We start from the raw sequence: 17,593 nt of genomic DNA on the forward strand, positions 1-17,593 counted from the left end.
ACAATTTGATTCACTGACTTTAAAAACTGGCTTGGAATTTAGGAAATAGATTTTTAGGCATTATCTACATAAAAGGTAAGGAAAAGTGAAGGAAATTGAAGTATAACCCAGGTTATCTGAATTCAGTGTTGCAAGGTTTTCTTTTATCCTACAAGCATTATTATTAATGGTGGTGTCAATATTTGGAAGTTGTTCATTTAAAAGGTTATATTGTAGAGAATATGTTAAGGGTCACCAGATTAGCCAACTAAAGGGTCGTCATTATTAATAGGGGCTTATATGACAGGGTAATTTCTCCAGAGTATATTTTGCTACAACTCCTTGAATTAAAAACCCTGAAAGATGCAGCAGCATCATAAAACTTAGATTTTAGTAAGCTTTGGTGATTGGGTTTTCACTGTACAGAACAATGTAAAGCCCTCTTGGATTTTCAGTGAAGTTAAACAGTGAATAGCTTTTGAATGAGTGATGAACGAGTCACAAGATGGGGCAAAAAGCCCTGCTTGTATTTGGCATGCCAAAAATTCTTTCTCAACAACACTACAATCCTTCTTACATTTGTAAAAGTTGAAATTCTTCCACGTTTGTAGGTTTGTTCCATTTCTTTAGATCAAATGAAATGTCTGCTTTTTTTTTTAATGGTATCCTGTTTTGACTTTTTTACTTTAGTTTTTTGGAATAGAAGAAATAAGTTTTTTTGTTGTTGTTTTTTTACCTTCTGGTGATTTTTTTTTTTTCACAATTAAATATTTTAACATATTACTAGGTTTACACAGGACATATGGTGTACTTTATAAGCTACTATTATCCTTTCACATGTCTCCTCAGGTGGAGAAAAAATACTTGGCATTCATTCATGTATGATTCATGATCCTCTGACTTTGTATTTGTGGTGGCCATAGTGACCCAGGGCTTAAAAAAGCACATACTGTTTCAAGGCAAATCTGACGTTTATCTTTGTTTCTTAAGCTATTCCAATTAAGGTAGAACACTGTGAAAAACAACAGTTCATACAGTTTGTTTTTCCTTGCTAAGTTGCTTCAGTCATGTTTGACTCTTTGCGACCCTATGGACTTGTAGCCCTCCAGGCTCCTCTGTCCATGGGATTCTCCAGGCAAGAATACTGGAATGGGTTGCCATGCCCTCCTCCAGGAGATCTTCCTGACCCAGGGATCAAACTGGCATCTCTTATGTCTCCTGCACTGCAGGCAGGTTCTTTACCACTAGCACCACCTGGGAAGCCCTTTTGTTTTTCTTTAGGGAGGGGCAAACGCATGACCAATTAAAAGAAAGCCAATGGCTACTGGTGATATAATTTCAAAACTAAAATTTTCTAGAAAAGAAATCCTTACTCATGTATATATTTCTATGTGGAAAATTGTGGGTTTTTTTTCATCAAAAAAATTTTTTTTCTTGAGAAATGAGTGACCACTTAAAGCCACAAATACTACAATTTCACATGTGGGAGGATCTTTTTTGTTTGTTTGTTTTTAAGATCTTAATTTCTCTCACTGCATAGAGATGACTTTCATTTCACCATATATTGGGTTTTATGGTGAAAGATGACTTAATAATTGCAGCCTAACTATTCATGTTATTTCTACTTTGTACTTCCTAAGGAATGGCTCATTACATGACATCAAAGCCAACTCCTGCAATTAGAAAAGTTTGTATTATGTAGATTTTGAAAAGAGAAAACAACAAAACCACCTCAAATTCTTGAAACAACAAAAGAGAAAACTCAGCAAGAAAACAAGTCTTGGCATTTACTCACCTCTTCTAACCTGTGCTCTTTCATAAAATAAAAGAGGTTGGAGGAATTGTTGTGAACAAAGGGTCTTAACTGCAAAAAAATTTTTAGGAATGTTTGAAAGGAAATGACAGAGTGCACTCATTGAGCCTGGACCAGGCATGTTTGTCTCACGTTTTTCAGTTTTGTTCTGTCTAAATATTCATTTAGAATCTGAATTTCGGTATGACACTATGGCATTCTTCCACTTATGTTATATAGAGCAGAGTCGTGAACTCAGGACTACCAACCAACCAAATAAAAGCATATTTGGAAACACAAGCTGTAAGACACAGCTCATGCACAGAAATCTCATTCCTGGGTTCATATACGCTTGGAGGGAAGAATCAACACGCCAACGCTGGAGCACCTCTACTCTCAGGGATGAGCTTGGTTTCTGGAAGTGTCTTTTACAAAACTACAAAGAATTGTGGAGAGAAATGCATTGATGACAGGTAGGCTCTTCCCCACTAAGTGGGGTGGATGGAGGGAATTGGGACAATAGCTTGCAGTATTTGGGTACAGTGATTTTTTTCTTATAAAGATGGAAGCTATTTTTTAAGCATGCAATTTCAATGGGGCATGTTTGATTTATGACTAAGAATTCTTTTTCTCCATGCCGTATTGGCAGTCTTGTATGTAATTAAAAGGTTCCCTCCTGGGAAACTTTTCCCTTCTGAAACACATTGGGCTGAATTCTGTTTTACCAATGTAGTAAATATGCCATGGACCATTTAGGTTTAAAACACATCAAAAATATGGAAATTTGAGATGTTTTCTCTCTTGATTTAATACAGTAAAAACCTCTGTCCATCTACTACGGTTTGCAGGCATTCAGTATAATACTGGTATGAACAACTTAAGAGAATTCTTAGCTTCATTTGCACCTCAGTCTTGTCAGAATGACATGGGTGTGTGAGTTTAGTTGGCTTTAACTGGATATGAACCTAAGCACATATTAGACATGCAAATTGAGTCTCCTTTTTTAACCATAAATGGCATGAACATAAATTCCAAAGCTGATTCCACAGTAAATGACGTGAGATAACAATATTACTTCCTTTTGTGGACTTGTTTCTCCTACCACGAGACACAAACCTTCTTTACCTCTCTGGAGGCTTGTCCGTGCAAGCCCATAAACATTTACCTGTATAAACTTATAATTAAAAGAATATATCCTAATCCTTTAGCAAGTAATTATATTGAGTGTTATTCACCCTTCATGAGAAATCCCTTAAAGATCTAAAGGGTGACAGCCTCATCAAGTTCTTATTGCCTCCCTTGATGCATTTCCATTTTTGGAAGTCTCCTCTCAATTTCTGCTTGACATACAGGAACAAAAAAAAGGAATTCAAAGGAAGGTACCTTGCAAGAAGAACTTCATTAAATCATTATCAAATTGGAAAATTATATACCCAAATATCCCACACATGTATAATAAGATGACAGATACATGTGTTTGCATGTTTGGATGAGATACACAGTCTTGGCAAGTATAAATATGCATAATTTTCTCATACAACATAATTAGAGAAAATTACGTATCTAGCCAATTAGTCTTTGGAACAATTTTCTTCATATTTTCTTTCTCCTGAGCTCAAACGTTCTTGATAACCTGCTGCTACCTTCCTTTTCTGGAGTCTAACCCTCATATGCTCCCCTTTTCCGCTCTTCTCTATCTTCCTTCACATTGTATGCCTTGCTTGCAGGGCCACCTCTTTCCTCCTCCTCCTCTGGTTCTGTTCATTTTCCCAGCCCCTTCCAAGTCTCAGATACCGGGCAAGACTCCAGCTGTTTGTGGGTGGAAAAAACAATTACATAGAAACTCTGATAGAAACACAGAAGACTCCCTGTCTGATGTCATGGATGGCCCCAGACCTCCGCTGGTTCTCTGCATCTGTTTGTCCCTCAGTCACAAAGAAGAGAAGATGTGATCACTCTAGCCAGAATTTGGTTACCACGGAGTCCTTCCATTCCAGTCCACTGGCTTAAAGGAAGCCCAGTATAGCTGAAGCACTTCCTTCAGAGTATCTCCCTATCTCCTGAGAAGGCAGAAGCTTGCAGGTTTTGGAAAGCCAGCATTTAAGGCTAAGCTTTTCATGCACATCAGTCCCAAGAGTGGAGCAACAGTGGGAAGCCCAGCCATGTTCCTACAAGCCTGAGCTATATTGCAGGCCCTGGAAAACCCCCATTTGCAAGTTAAAGGTACACTCCTGGTTTGAGCTCCTTGTGTTAAATAGCAAATTCCCACTGGCAATCTATTTTACATATGGTAATATATATGATTCAATGCTACTCTCTCAATTTGCCTCACCCTTTCCTTCTACCAGTGTCCAAAAGTCTTTGTTACAATCTAGAGGGGTGAGATAGGGTTGGGGGTGGGAGTTGGGAGGGAGGTTCCAGAAGGAGGGGACATAAGAATACTTATGCAGAAATGGTATGGACCTAACAGAAGCAGAAGATATTAAGAAGAGTGGCAAGAATACACAGAAGAACTGTGCAAAAAAGATCTTTACAACCCAGATAATCATGATGATGTGATCACTCACCTAAAGCCAGACATCCTGGAATGCGAAGTCAAGTGGGCCCTTAGGAAGGATCACTACGAACAAAGCTAGTGGAGGTGATGGAATTCCAGTTGAGCTATTTCAAATCCTAAAAGATGATGCTGTGAAAGTGCTGCACTCAATATGCCAGCAGATTTGGAAAACTCAGCAGTGACCACAGGACTGGAAAAGGTCAGTTTTCATTCCAATCCCAAAGAAAGGCAATGCCAAAGAATGCTCAAACTACCGCACAATTGCACTCATCTCACACGCTAGTAAAATAATGCTCAAAATTCTTCAAGCCAGGCTTCAGCAATATATGAACTGTGAACTTCCAGATGTTCATGCTGGTTTTAGAAAAGGCAGAGGAACCAGAGATCAAATTGCTAACATCTACTGGCTCATCCAAAAAGTAAGAGAGTTCCAGAAAAATATCTATTTCTGCTTTAAAAGAGATGGGAATACCAGACCACCTGACCTGCCTCTTGAGAAACCTATATGCAGGTCAGGAAGCAACAGTTAGAACTGGACATGGAACAACAGACTGGTTCCAAATAGGAAAAGGAGTATGTCAAGGCTGTATATTGTCACTGTGCTTATTTAACTTGTATGCTGAGTACATCATGCAAAATGCTGGGCTGGATGAAGCACAAGCTGGAATCAAGAGTGCTGGGAGAAATATCAATAACCTTAGATATGCAGGTGACATCACCCTTATGGCAGAAAGTGAAGAAGAAATAAAGAGCCTCTTGATGAAAGTGAAAGTGGAGAGTGAAAAAGTTGGCTTAAAGCTCAGCATTCAGAAAACAAAGATCATGGCATCTGGTCCCATCACTTCATGGCAAAAAGATGGGGAAACAGTGGCTGATTTTATTTTTCTGGGCTCCAAAATCACTGCAGATGGTGATTGCAGCCATGGAATTAAAAGACGCTTACTCCTTGGAAGGAAAGTTAAGACCAACCTAGACAGCATATTAAAAAGCAGAGACATAGCTTTGTCAACAAAGGTCTGTCTAGTCAAAGCTACTATGGTTTTTCCAGTAGTTGTGTATGGATGTGAGAGTTGGACTATAAAGAAAGTTGAGCATTGAAGAATTGATGCTTTTGAACTGTGGTGTTAGAGAAGACTCTTGAGAGTCCCTTGGACTGCAAGGAGATCCAACCAGTCCATCCTAAAGGAGATCAGTCCTGGGTGTTCATTGGAAGGGCTGATGCTGAAGCTGAAACTCCAATACTTTAGCCACCTGATGTGAAGAGCTGACTCATCTGAAAAGACCGTGATGCTGGGAAAGATTGAGGGCAGGAGGAGAAGGGGATGACAGAGGATTAGATGGTCGGATGGTATCACCGACTCAATAGACATGCGTTTGGGTGGACTCCTGGAGTTGGTGATGGACAGGGAGGCCTGGTATGCTGCGGTTCATGGGGTCTCAAAGAGTCAGACATGACTGAATGACTGAACTGAACTGAACTGATGGCTGATTCATTTTGGTATATGGCAGAAACCAACACAATATTGCAAAGCAATTATCCTCCAATTAAAAATAAGTCTAAAAAGAATAAAAGAAAGAGAAAGGTATACTCTTCAGTAGGAGAGCCTGCTTCCGCCCCAACAGCCACTCAGCAATCTCTCTCTGCAGCCTGGCAAGACCTAGGAATGTCATGTTTTGCCATCAACTTTCTGAATACCTACATCAGCCTTGTCAGAGTGCAAGGTATTCAGACAGCTCTGCCTTGTCAAGGTAGGGATTTCTCACAGGTTTCCCTCGCTCTCTCTCCACCTTCCCTGTGAACACACAGAGACAAGGTTGAGGCTCCTATGCCCCCATGACAATGTTTCAACCTTTTTCTATAAGTCATTGGTCTTTTTTTTAAAGTGATTGGTCTTTGAAGCATGTTTCAAAGCAGACTTTGAAGCCATGTTTCCTCCAATAAATTAGTAAGTGAATAAAATATCCCCTATGACAATTTAATACCATAGTGAAAGTCGCTCGGTCATCTCTGACTCTTTGCAACCCTATGGCCTAAATAGTCCATGGAATTCTCCAGGCCAGAATACTGGAGTGGGTAGCTTTCCCCTTCTCCAGGGAATCTTCCCAACCCAGGGATTGAACCCATGTCTCCCGCATTACAGGCGGATCCTTTACCAGCTGAGCCACCATAGATATACCAGGTATCTGTTTGTGTACTGTATCTATCTCTGTGTTTAATATGTAACACAAGTTAGATGCTTTTACTCCCCAAGAGCCAATCTTTGCCATTTGGAGGTGATACTGTCCCCATCAAAATGTGCACTCTCACCATTACCTGTTTAGCCTTTAGGTTATCTCTTATACCTGTGATGGTCTCCCATACACAACCTGCCACGGCATTCCCTCAGCTGGAGTTCATTTCATGTGCATCCTGCCAACACTAAGAAGCACCAGGAATTTACAGAGTTGTCTGGGCCAGAGGTTGAAACTTCATGAAGAAGGAAGTGGTCCAAAAATAAAAGGCAGGTAACGTTCCTGTGGGGTTAACCACTGTACTAGCCAGAAAGCATTCTCCCAATCTCAGGCTGATCATTTCCTGGTTCTTTTTTCTACATACTCAGGGATACAGAGCTGACGCATGGGAAATACACTGTTTATGAAATATTCCTAATGGAATACGGATTAACGCTGGAGCGGGGCTGGCCTGCATGCCTTGCACAGGAGGGCTGGCTGGGGGTGGGGTGGGAGGTTGAGAAAAGAAATGGTGCAGGGCAGCCCTACTGAAGATTAAAGAGATGATATCGTTAGCACAGTGGTCCATCTGAAGCCCAAGGACTCAGCCTCCTCTTAAACCTCCACTTTGCACTCACTCTGTACAATGCTTCTTGTATTTGAGACACGGCATGGTCAGGGCCACATTTTAGGAAGCTCAATCACTACTCTTTAGAAATACATTTAATGACTTTCAATTATCCACAGATCAAAATGCATTATTAAACTAGCATTTCAAAGCCTTGGTGGAATGACCCTGCTCATTTATCTGCTACTTTTCTCTGACCTGCAGTCTATATCCTCTGAAACACCAGCTCTAAACTCATTACGACCCAAATGCCCACTTACATGCCTTCACTAGTGCTCTGATCTCTTCATAATCAGCTCCCCTTCGCTTGCCACCTATTCAAATCCTGCCCTTCCTACACCTTCAAGGTCAGCTTCTAGAAGACAATTTCCGTTTTCGTTTTTTTTTTTTTTCAAATAGATATTAATTCCTTCTTCTTCAAACTCTTATTTAATTCCCCTGTGCAATCACCAAAGAGGAAATCAAATGACGGTAAAGGGTAAAATAAACTGTTTTGCTTCTCTATTAACCTGTATTGTCCACTGGGAACAAGGATTCAGTTACATCCATCTTTGAATCTTACACAGTGACTAGTACACATACTGAGAACACAATAAAAGCCCTGAATTTCCTGTGTTTATTCTGTTCTGTTGTTGTTTGCTGGCTGGAATAGGACAGAACTTTGCTGAAAACATCCATCTCATAGGATAATGAGACCTCTAAAGGATAATGAGACCTCTAAAGGATAATGAGACCTCAGCTGACTCTAACACTAAAGAGACAGATTCACTTAGATAAGCAGTGGAAGTGAAAGTCACTCAGTCGTGTCCAACTCTTTGTAACCCCATGGACTATACAGTCCATGCAATTCTCTAGGACAGAATACTGGAGTGGGTAGCCTTTCCCTTCTCCAGGGGATCTTCCCAGCCAGGGATGGAACCCAGGTCTCCTGCCTTGCAGGGGAGTTCTTTACCAATTGAGCTATCAGGGAAGCCCAGATAAGCAGGGACAAGGGATATTGATGTCATTGTCAGTCTTTTGGTTTTGCTTTGTTTGCTGTACTTTTCAATGTTTTCTTTGAGAAAAAAGAATTGATATAACCAATGAAACATATAACCTACATGCTTTTCTCTCCCGGAGATTAATATTTCCCATTAACCCCAAACTAAAAATAGTCCTTTTTACTGGAGTTGTTGGGGACCATTCACATGGTTTGCTGGTACCAACAACCCAACTCAAGAAATCATTCATTTGCTCTTACTATTTTTTCTCAGGTCATCTTTTTTTGGGGTGATTTCCCTGCTGCCCAGCTCCTTGGATAATTTAAACAATGTAGCGAGATGCGAAAATCTAGCTTTTATTATTATGTGTGTATAAGAATACATGTTGTTGTTGTTTGTGATATTTTTTTCATTGTTTTAAAAGACAAGTCATATCCAGGATCCAGTTAAAAAACTGAAACAATCCAGAAGACATTGCTGAGGTGAAAGCCGCTGTGTGCTTGAGATTCAACAGCAAAGCAGTTGAAATCTGAAGTATGGCTTTTTTCTCCCCTTTTGGTAACCATGAGGATAGCAGAATATCTTACATACAAAGCTTGTGGGAAGGAATAACCTTGGAAATTCTTCTACTGAAGAGTGATTTAAGCCTTGTTCTGACACATGAATCATGGGGTGGTGCTTTCTGTCAACATTCTTTGCTGTCTTCACAACCAGAAAAGCCGGTATCTGCCTGGTTACTGGTACTGCCACCACTTCTGGGGAAGAGCATTGTGACAGCGGAATTTTTCTGAAATCATTTTTAAATAGTTGCATATGCCCAGGAACACTCAAATGATATTTTCATCACAGATATATTATGGACATATTATTGATATCCCACACTATATAAAGTGAATTTGGAACAATTTAATTTTTATTCTTAATTGAGAGAAGAAAATATTCCAAGACATTCTTTTAGCCTCTGATGATGTCTAGGTGTTGTGTATGATGCAGTGTGCCTCTTTGATTAATTTTAATTCAATATTATCTTCAACATTCACATCTTAAAGTGGCTATATGCAGTTATATATGTTAATTCAGTGATTATGATTGTGAATGTGATTTGTATTGTCCTTTTCTTCTCTTGTGGAAATCATCATTTTAGATCACTTTTTTCTTAGAAAAGCAAAATAAACATAAATATATACTAAAAACATTCTAGAAATTACTAAATTAGCCTTCTTTAATGGATTTTAATTCATTTGAAAGGAAGAGAGTATCAGAGAAGAGTACATGGCTAGATCATGCAATTAAACTCTTTTTATTTACTTATTTTTTAATTTCATTTACTTATTTTTATTTACTTATCTGACCATTTTATCAGAAATCATTTTATGTTTTCTTTGCTGGCTATGATCCTTCGAATAATTGCATCTATATCATTCTTCACCTTATATTTATAATATATTTTTATATATAATATAATATATATTTCTCTATAAATTACTCCTTCATCCCCCTCATAAAAATCAAACAAAATTAATTTTTAAAAAGCTTTCTTTGGGACTTCCCTGGTGGTCCAGTGGTTAAGAATCTGCCTGCCAATTCAGGTGACATGGGTTCAATCTCTGGTTCAGGAAGATCCCACATGCTGTGGAGCACCTAAGTCCATGCATCACAACCTCTGAGCCCATGGAGCAACTAAGTCCGTGCTCACAACCTCTGCAGCCCTCTGGGCTGCAGCTTCTGAAGCCCATGTACCCTAGAGCCTGTGCTCTGCAACAAGAGAAGCTACCACAACAAGAAACCTGTGTATCGCAACAAAGAGTAACCCACCCCCTACCACAACTCACTGCACCAAGAGAAAGCCCATACTCAGCAAAGAAGACCTAGCCAAAAATAATACATAAATAAATATTTTTTTTAAAGTCTTTTGATGTATCAGTAGATATTAGATTATTTCCTTCTTTGGCTCTTCCCTTTCCGTCATACCTTGACCAGTTATATGTATATATATATATGTATTATACGTTAGTCGCTCAGTCATGTCCAACTCTTTGCAATCCCATGGACTGTAGCCTGCCAGGCTCCTCTGTCTATGGGATTTCCCAGGCAAGAATACTGGAGTGGGTAACCATTCCCTTTTCCAGGGCATCTTCTTGATCCAGGGATTGAACCCAGGTCCCCTGCATTCCAGGCAGATTCTTTACCATTTGAGCTACCAGGAAAGCCATATATAATCCAGTCTGGGATCCTAAACATAGCCAGGAAGGGAAGGTTGCTTCTCTTGTTATTGCACTGTCTTCCACTCCCACAAGTCACTCACTGCCATAACACTGGGCTCTATGAACCCTCTGTGCCCGTGAACATTGAATATTAGAAATAGTTTCTCCACCCCACAAATTTTTAACCGACCCTGCTTCTTTGCACCACTCATACCATACTGCAACAATGTCCATAATACCTTTAAACATGCAATTTTCTTCATTAACCTACACATTCATCTTCCCAGCAAGACTTTAATTACTCTGAGGACAGAGAAAATAACTGATCCACCCTTGTGTGCTTCCTAGCACTTGGCTCCATGTATGGCGGCATATCACAGATGTCCAAAAAAGAACAAATGTAGAGAGTTCCATCTCCTTTTCCCGGCTCAATAAAAAAGCCTGCTTCTGTTATCATGTTGAAACCATTGTGGGCTTATTATAGGAAGTCTTTAACTCATAAATTGGTTCTATTCCAGAAAGTACCTCTGAGGTTATATGACACAGAAACCCATTAACCATCCCTGGAGGTATCAGTCGCCAAGATGTGGTGTTGGATGGGGTCCTATGAGCGCGATGAAAGGACTATATAGTATTGCTCTCTGGGAGCCGGTGGCCGTGGAACAGTGAAGAAAGGAAGAAGATAGAGAATGAAGGCAGTTTCTGCTACCAGCTGTGGCTTTGTCAAAATTCTAAAATACATAAAGGTCATTTGAGATAGTCTTCCACATTTTATTTTTTATCATTTGCAACTGTCTTGCAAATCGTGCTGTGCTTTCCTTACTCATCCCTACATCTCACCTGACAGTGATTTATTCACCCCTATTCCCACCTGCAGCACGACTTTTTGCTGGTCTCTACCTTTCCTGTAAAAGCACTTGTAGGACTGGGAAATGAGAAAGACTAAAAGAAAGAGGAAGCTGATTTTAACAAGAATGGCAGCAGCTCTGATTAAACTAATATCCACTAAGGTTGGAATGACTAATAGCATTTTTAATTCTTATGTGATTTGCATTTTGATGTCTTGCCCCACAGCAAAGTGTATCAGTTCCTGCTTTTCTCTAAGTTCATACTCTGCAACTTTCTCACAGCTCTAGTTGCCTGTTTATTGCTGTGGCTGATGCACGTGTGCGTGTGGGTGGGTGGGGGGGTGGTCCTTTGTGTTGGTTTTGGCAGAATCACCATGGTCTTTAGCATGAAGGAAAAGAGAACACTGAAGAGGGAAGACTGCACTGGTTCCAAGTGTGGGTTATTTGTAAATCAGGTGTCCTAACTGAACAATTGCTTACACATCTAAATATCCTTCATAATGGCTACGTTACAAATCAACGTTTTTGTACAAAGGTGAATGGGGGTTTTGCGGAATTTGTAAGCTTGGAATTTGTGGGCCTGAAACTCTGATCTATGACTTTTTGCTCGGAAGTCAGGAATGTGTAGTATGTGGGAAAGTGCTGTTGGGGCTTAGAATCCATTTGGGGCTCCATTTCATAGTCTTTGCAGCTTGAAAAAATAATCCACTGAAAATCTTTGATGGGGAATGGAGCCTTCAAACAAGTTTTCTTTATCCTTTTGTGATTCTAGAAATTTGATTAGATCAATTAGGGAGAGGTCATATTTCCTAAATGTCCAGAGGGAATTTCATGTTTTATTCTTTGATAATTCACGTACAGTTAAAGAGTGTGAACAAACCTCAGACATCAGAGAACATTGCCAGCTTCCTTGAAGAGTCTGTAAAAAAATATTTTTTGGGTCAATAATGTTTGATGTAAAAGAAATCAATCAACCACAATGATGGTGGCCTCCACTGTATTCCTTTATAATGTAAATCTCTATGTAGATAACGTCTAATTTAGGTAACATATAAATATGTATACATATGTTACTTACACAAATTTATATGTATGGTAAAAAGTATATATAGCTGAACATGTATACCACATATATTTGCATTATAGTGTCATGTTTCATTATACACATTATATATATAATTCTACATAAAAAAAACTGAAATATGGTTATTTCTGAAGCACTATAAATGAATTTATAGCCCTGTAACTGAGTCTAGCCCCCAGCACCTCTTCCCAACTAAAGGACGTGCTGGGAAGGGCCCTGCTGGAACAGCTGTGTGACTGAGAACATTCCTGAGCCCTTTGTGCCCTCAGCCCTGTACCTTTAATCCATTTGAAGCTGGATTAAAGTAGGGGTTGGTGTACTATTATATCCTGTTGACATATTCCTCCTTGCTCAGATGACATCCCTCTGTGGTCTAAGTCCACAGACTCTTTCTGTAACTATATTTCTTACTGTTATTTTTAAATCACATTTTCTTTGGTTAACAAATATTTATTTAAACTTCTTGTTTTTTTATAATTTTGCTTTTGTTTATTTTTGACCGTGCTGGGTTCTCCTTGCTGCACGTGGGCTTTTCTCTAGTTGCAGCAAGCAGGGCTACTTTCTAGAACAGGTTTCTCATGGCGGTGGCTTCTCTTGTTGCAGAGCACAGGCTCTAAAGTCCACAGGCTTCACCTGTTGCGGCACATGGGCTCGGTAGTCGCAGCGCCAGTGCTCTAGAACATAGGCTCCATAGTTGTGGCGCATGGGCTAAGTTGCTCTGAGGCATGTGGATCTTCCTGGACCAGGGATTGAACCTGTGTTTCCTTCATTGGCAGGTGGATTCTTTACCATTGAGCCACCTGGGAAGCCCCAGTGAATATTTACTGAAGGCCTACTGCGTTCAGATACCACAATGGGGAAGACGTTCCTCTTACTTTTAGGGAGCTCATCATCTAGAGAAAATTATTGCCTCGTATTATGTGTCTAATAACTTTGTATGATAATTGTGTGTTTGGGTTTACAGATTTATGGACTTTTTATAAAGCATTTATGTGCAGATGTAGTGAGAAGTAAGAGAGTTATATTACATAGTTATTTGCAATGAATTCTAAATGCAGATCTAGGAACCAAATTAAGGGGAAAAGTCACTGTAATGAGAAGATAAAGTACATCTTATAAACAAAAAATAGAGTTTTAGCTTGTGAAGAAAATAAAAAAAACCAATAATGTGCAGTTTTCTGACAGTGATTGGTGAGTTTCCAAATATCTGTAGCCTAAGTTATTAAAGTTAAATAGTAAAACAATATATCTTCATAAGTCCTCATGTAACTGACTTTGTAACTATATTATTGATCAACTGTGGTTTCCCTTTACTAAGAAAAAAAAGCCTTTAAAAAAATCTCATATAGCTTTTTGGTGATCAAATACTTTGTAGAGGGCAACATTTTGATGAAGAAGGTGAGACTAAACCAGAAACATATGGATTACATTTACCTGTAAATGTGTAGATTTTTTAAGAGGTTACAAGGAAAATTTCTGACAAAAAGTCTCTTTATTTGGAGTATGAAATATATCTTTAAAAGACAAAAAAGGTAGATAAGGAAAATTGAATATATAGCATCTACAAGAAGTTGAATTGCTTTCCCATTCAAAAATGTCTAAGTCTACTCTGGAAAAGCACAGCAACTCCTAGAATGACTCGTCTGTGCTAAAAATTCAATTGTGGAGTTACCCAAAAGGCCTCCAGTTGCACAGTCTTACAAATATCACCCTGAATAATACACAATTCCCAACAGGTGACTTGGGAAATCTCTTACTAGTGGCTGGGGAGTAGATACAATGCATACATGCATGCATCTGTGTGTGTGTGTGTGTGTGCATAAAACATCTTCTAGCATGTTTTTGGAAATAGAGCATTTATACCCCAATAATGCATTGTCTTATTACATTTTATGATGCATTTGCATGGATATCATTCACATGTATAAGGTTACACAGCTTTTTAAACTTAGAAAACACATATAATAACTTTCCTGAAAGATGGAATGAGAAAGGAGACTTGGACACGTACTCCCTCCATTGTGAGGATGGTGGCTTGTTCGTGGTTTTCCTTTAATCTCTGCTCTATTCTCAGTTACCTATTGCCCGTGTAGGAGAGATTCCAGGGTTTCTGAAACCAGCCTTTCACTGGATAACTGTAGGAAATTTCCTCCTTGCAGGATGATGATACATATTCTGCAAATCTTCATGAAACCCAAATTCATCCCCTTCTCTCTTGCCATTTCCTCCTAGACACTGTCTAGTGTCCAAGGAGGACAATGAAGAGTTCCAGAGGTGACAGAAGAAGAGAACTAATCAGAAAGCAGACCAAAAGTAGGGCGGCACCACACTGGTGAGTGGTCCTCGAGCCTTTAGTGGTTCATGGGTACAACCAAGGTTGGGGGGAACCATGTAATTGGGGGAAGTGATTCAAAGCATGGGGCCTCCTGACAAAGTCTCCCATAATGTCCAAATATTTCACACTTCAGCACTGTGCCCAGGGCTGGCTCTAGACCTCCAGGAATTGCTCTTGTGGACTTAACATTGAACTGAAGCCAAATGGGACTTGGAATCTCCCACGTCATTGCCTCTGTGATCCTGGCGAGCCAGTTGCCTCCCTCCCTGTACTAGCTCCTCTGACCAAGCTTCCTGGAGCTCCCGATGTCTAGAGTGCCTTGCTGACCACAAGGAACAGGAGGAGCTGTTTCCATACTCCAGTAGAAGCCTCTATGTGCAAATTCTTCATTTGTGTGAACACTTCTCTTTTGTTAAGTACCATTCAACCTTATTGAATGATAATAAAGATAACTATGACTTTTTTTATTTTTTACAGTGTCAGGCATGAATCACTTTCTGTTGCTCAGAAATTGTACATTTTTTCCTAGAATACTATAAGATTTCTCATTTTCTAACATGGTTTTGAAATCTATAAGTCAGCTGTCTCATTCTTTTCACACCCAGAAAGTATGGAGAGGGCCTGGTTGTTGCTTTGGCTCCATCATGGGGCTGGCACCACAGCCCTTGCAGTGCAGCCAAGAGCAGAGTATAACACTGATCCTCACCCACAGATCTAGATCTTTCTTCACCCAAGCATCACTGGCAACATGTACAAATCCTGACAAAGGAGCCTGGCAGGTAAATCCCAATGTTGCATGGCAACTGTATCAATCACAGGATCTCTAAAAGAACCAGGAAGTCGGGTCACCCTTCCCAAAAACTCTTGGGCATGTGGGCACATGTATGGCCAGGTAATTCCTGGGTCCTGAGCTTTGGCACCAAAGCAATGGCACCCCACTCCAGTACTCTTGCCTGGAAAATCCCATGGGCAGAGGAGTCCATGTGGTCGCTAAGAGTCGAACACGACTGAGCGAATTCACCTTCACTTTTCTCTTTCATGCATTGGAGAAGGAAATGGCAACCCACTCCAGTGTTCTTGCCTGGAGAATCCCAGGGACGGTGGAGCCTGGTGGGCTGCCGTCTATGGGGTCGCACAGAGTCGGACACGACTGAAGTGACTTAGCAGCAGCAGCAGAGCACTGCATCCCAGGTAATTTTCTTCCAGTCCTCCCTGGTGGTCAGTCCTAGAAATACCTGCAGGGGGACAAACTCTTGGTCTTAGAATGGCCTGGTTTCCCAGTCTCATAAAAAGGGCAGAGCTGGAAGGGTTATATGATACTGTGAGATTCTGGACCAATTTTTCAAGCCTGCCACTTCTTCACCCAATTCTCTATCAATGGCTCTTAAAGTTTTTAAACTACGATCCACAGAAATCTCAGCCTAGCATAAATGCACCCACATACACTGATACATAAGCTTCCCTGGGGGCTCAGTGGTAGAGAATCCACCTGCCAAATAGGACACCTGGGTTAGGCCCCTGGCTCAGGAAGATCCCCAGGAGAAGGAAATGACAACCCACTTCAGTATTCTTGCCTAGAAAACTCCATGGACAGAGGAGCCTGAGGGCTACAATCTATGGTGTCACAAAAAGTTGGTCACAGCTTAGTGACTAAACAACAACACTAATACATATACTATATGGAAACAATAATTTCACAAAACATTACTTATCAGTGCATGCTAATGTACACAGGTGTTTTTCCTTATATTTTTATCTTTTTCTTTTAATCCTGGTCAAAACATACCAGATTGATTTCCTGAGCTACAAATGGTCATAGTCCACAGTTTTGAATAAAGTGTTCTATATGATGTGGCTTATTTGCTTGTTAAAAAAACATTTCAATAATATAATAATGATAGCTGTGAATTACTTAGCATCTACCACATGTCAGGTACTGGGCTGTGTGCTTTATACACATTACCTCTAATCCTACAATACCTTTGCAAGGTAGATGTTATGCACATTTTACAAAAGAGATTCAAGTTTCAGTTCAGTTCAGTCACTCAGTCGTTTCAGACTCTTTGCGACCCCATGAATCACAGCACGCCAGGCCTCCCTGTCCATCACCAACTCCCGGAGTTCACTCAGACTCACGTCCATCGAGTCAGTGATGCCATCCAGCCATCTCATCCTCTGTCGTCCCCTTCTCCTCTTCCCCCCAATCCCTTCCAGCATCAGAGTCTTTTCCAATGAGTCAACTCTTGGCATGAGGTGGCCAAAGTACTGGAGTTTCAGCTTTAGCATCATTCCTTCCAAAGAAATCCAGGGCTGATCTCCTTCAGAATGGACTGGTTGGATCTCCTTGCAGTCCAAGGGACTCTCAAGAGTCTTTTCCAACACCACAGTTCAAAAGCATCAATTCTTCGGTGCTCAGCCTTCTTCACAGTCCAACTCTCACATCCATACATGACCACAGGAAAAACCATAGCCTTGACTAGACGGACCTTTGTTGGCAAAGTAATGTCTCTGCTTTTCAATATGCTATCTAGGTTGGTCATAGCTTTCCTTCCAAGGAGTAAGTGTCTTTTAATCTCATGGCTGTACTCACCATCTGCAGTGATTCTGGAGCCCAGAAAAATAAAGTCTGACACTGTTTCCCCATCTATTTCCCATGAAGTGATGGGACTGGATGCCATGATCTTTGTTTTCTGAGTGTTGAGCTTTAAGCCAACTTTTTCACTCTCCACTTTCACCTTCATCAAGAGGCTTTTTAGTTCCTCTTCACTTTCTGCCATAAGGGTGGTGTCACCTGCATATCTGAGGTTATTGATATTTCTCCCGGCGATGTTGATTCCAGCTTGTGTTTCTTCCAGTCCAGCTTTTCTCACAATGTACTCTGCATATAAGTTAAATAAGCAGGGTGACAATATACAGCCTTGACGAACTCCTTTTCCTATTTGGAACCAGTCTGTTGTTCCATGTCCAGTTCTAAC

The 17,593-nt window shown here is 40.2% G+C and overlaps 1 long non-coding RNA gene across 2 annotated transcripts; it reads left to right on the top strand.

Moving 5' to 3' along the window:
- Window positions 1–11,570: 11,570 nt before the first annotated feature.
- LOC147378329 (uncharacterized) lies at window positions 11,571–15,090 on the top strand. Of its 2 annotated transcripts, XR_015151904.1 has the most exons (3): window positions 11,571–11,734; window positions 14,516–14,615; window positions 14,752–15,090. It is a non-coding gene; the product is annotated as an uncharacterized LOC147378329 (long non-coding RNA). The 2 variants fall into 2 exon arrangements; XR_015151902.1 differs by lacking the exon at window positions 11,571–11,734 and having other exon boundaries at window positions 13,354–14,615.
- Window positions 15,091–17,593: the final 2,503 nt, after the last annotated feature.

Source organism: Bos grunniens, chromosome 2, assembly GCF_055505025.1.
Source record: "Bos grunniens cultivar Pamir isolate PY7600 chromosome 2, Bosgru_T2T1.0, whole genome shotgun sequence".
Lineage (NCBI taxonomy): Eukaryota > Metazoa > Chordata > Mammalia > Artiodactyla > Bovidae > Bos > Bos grunniens.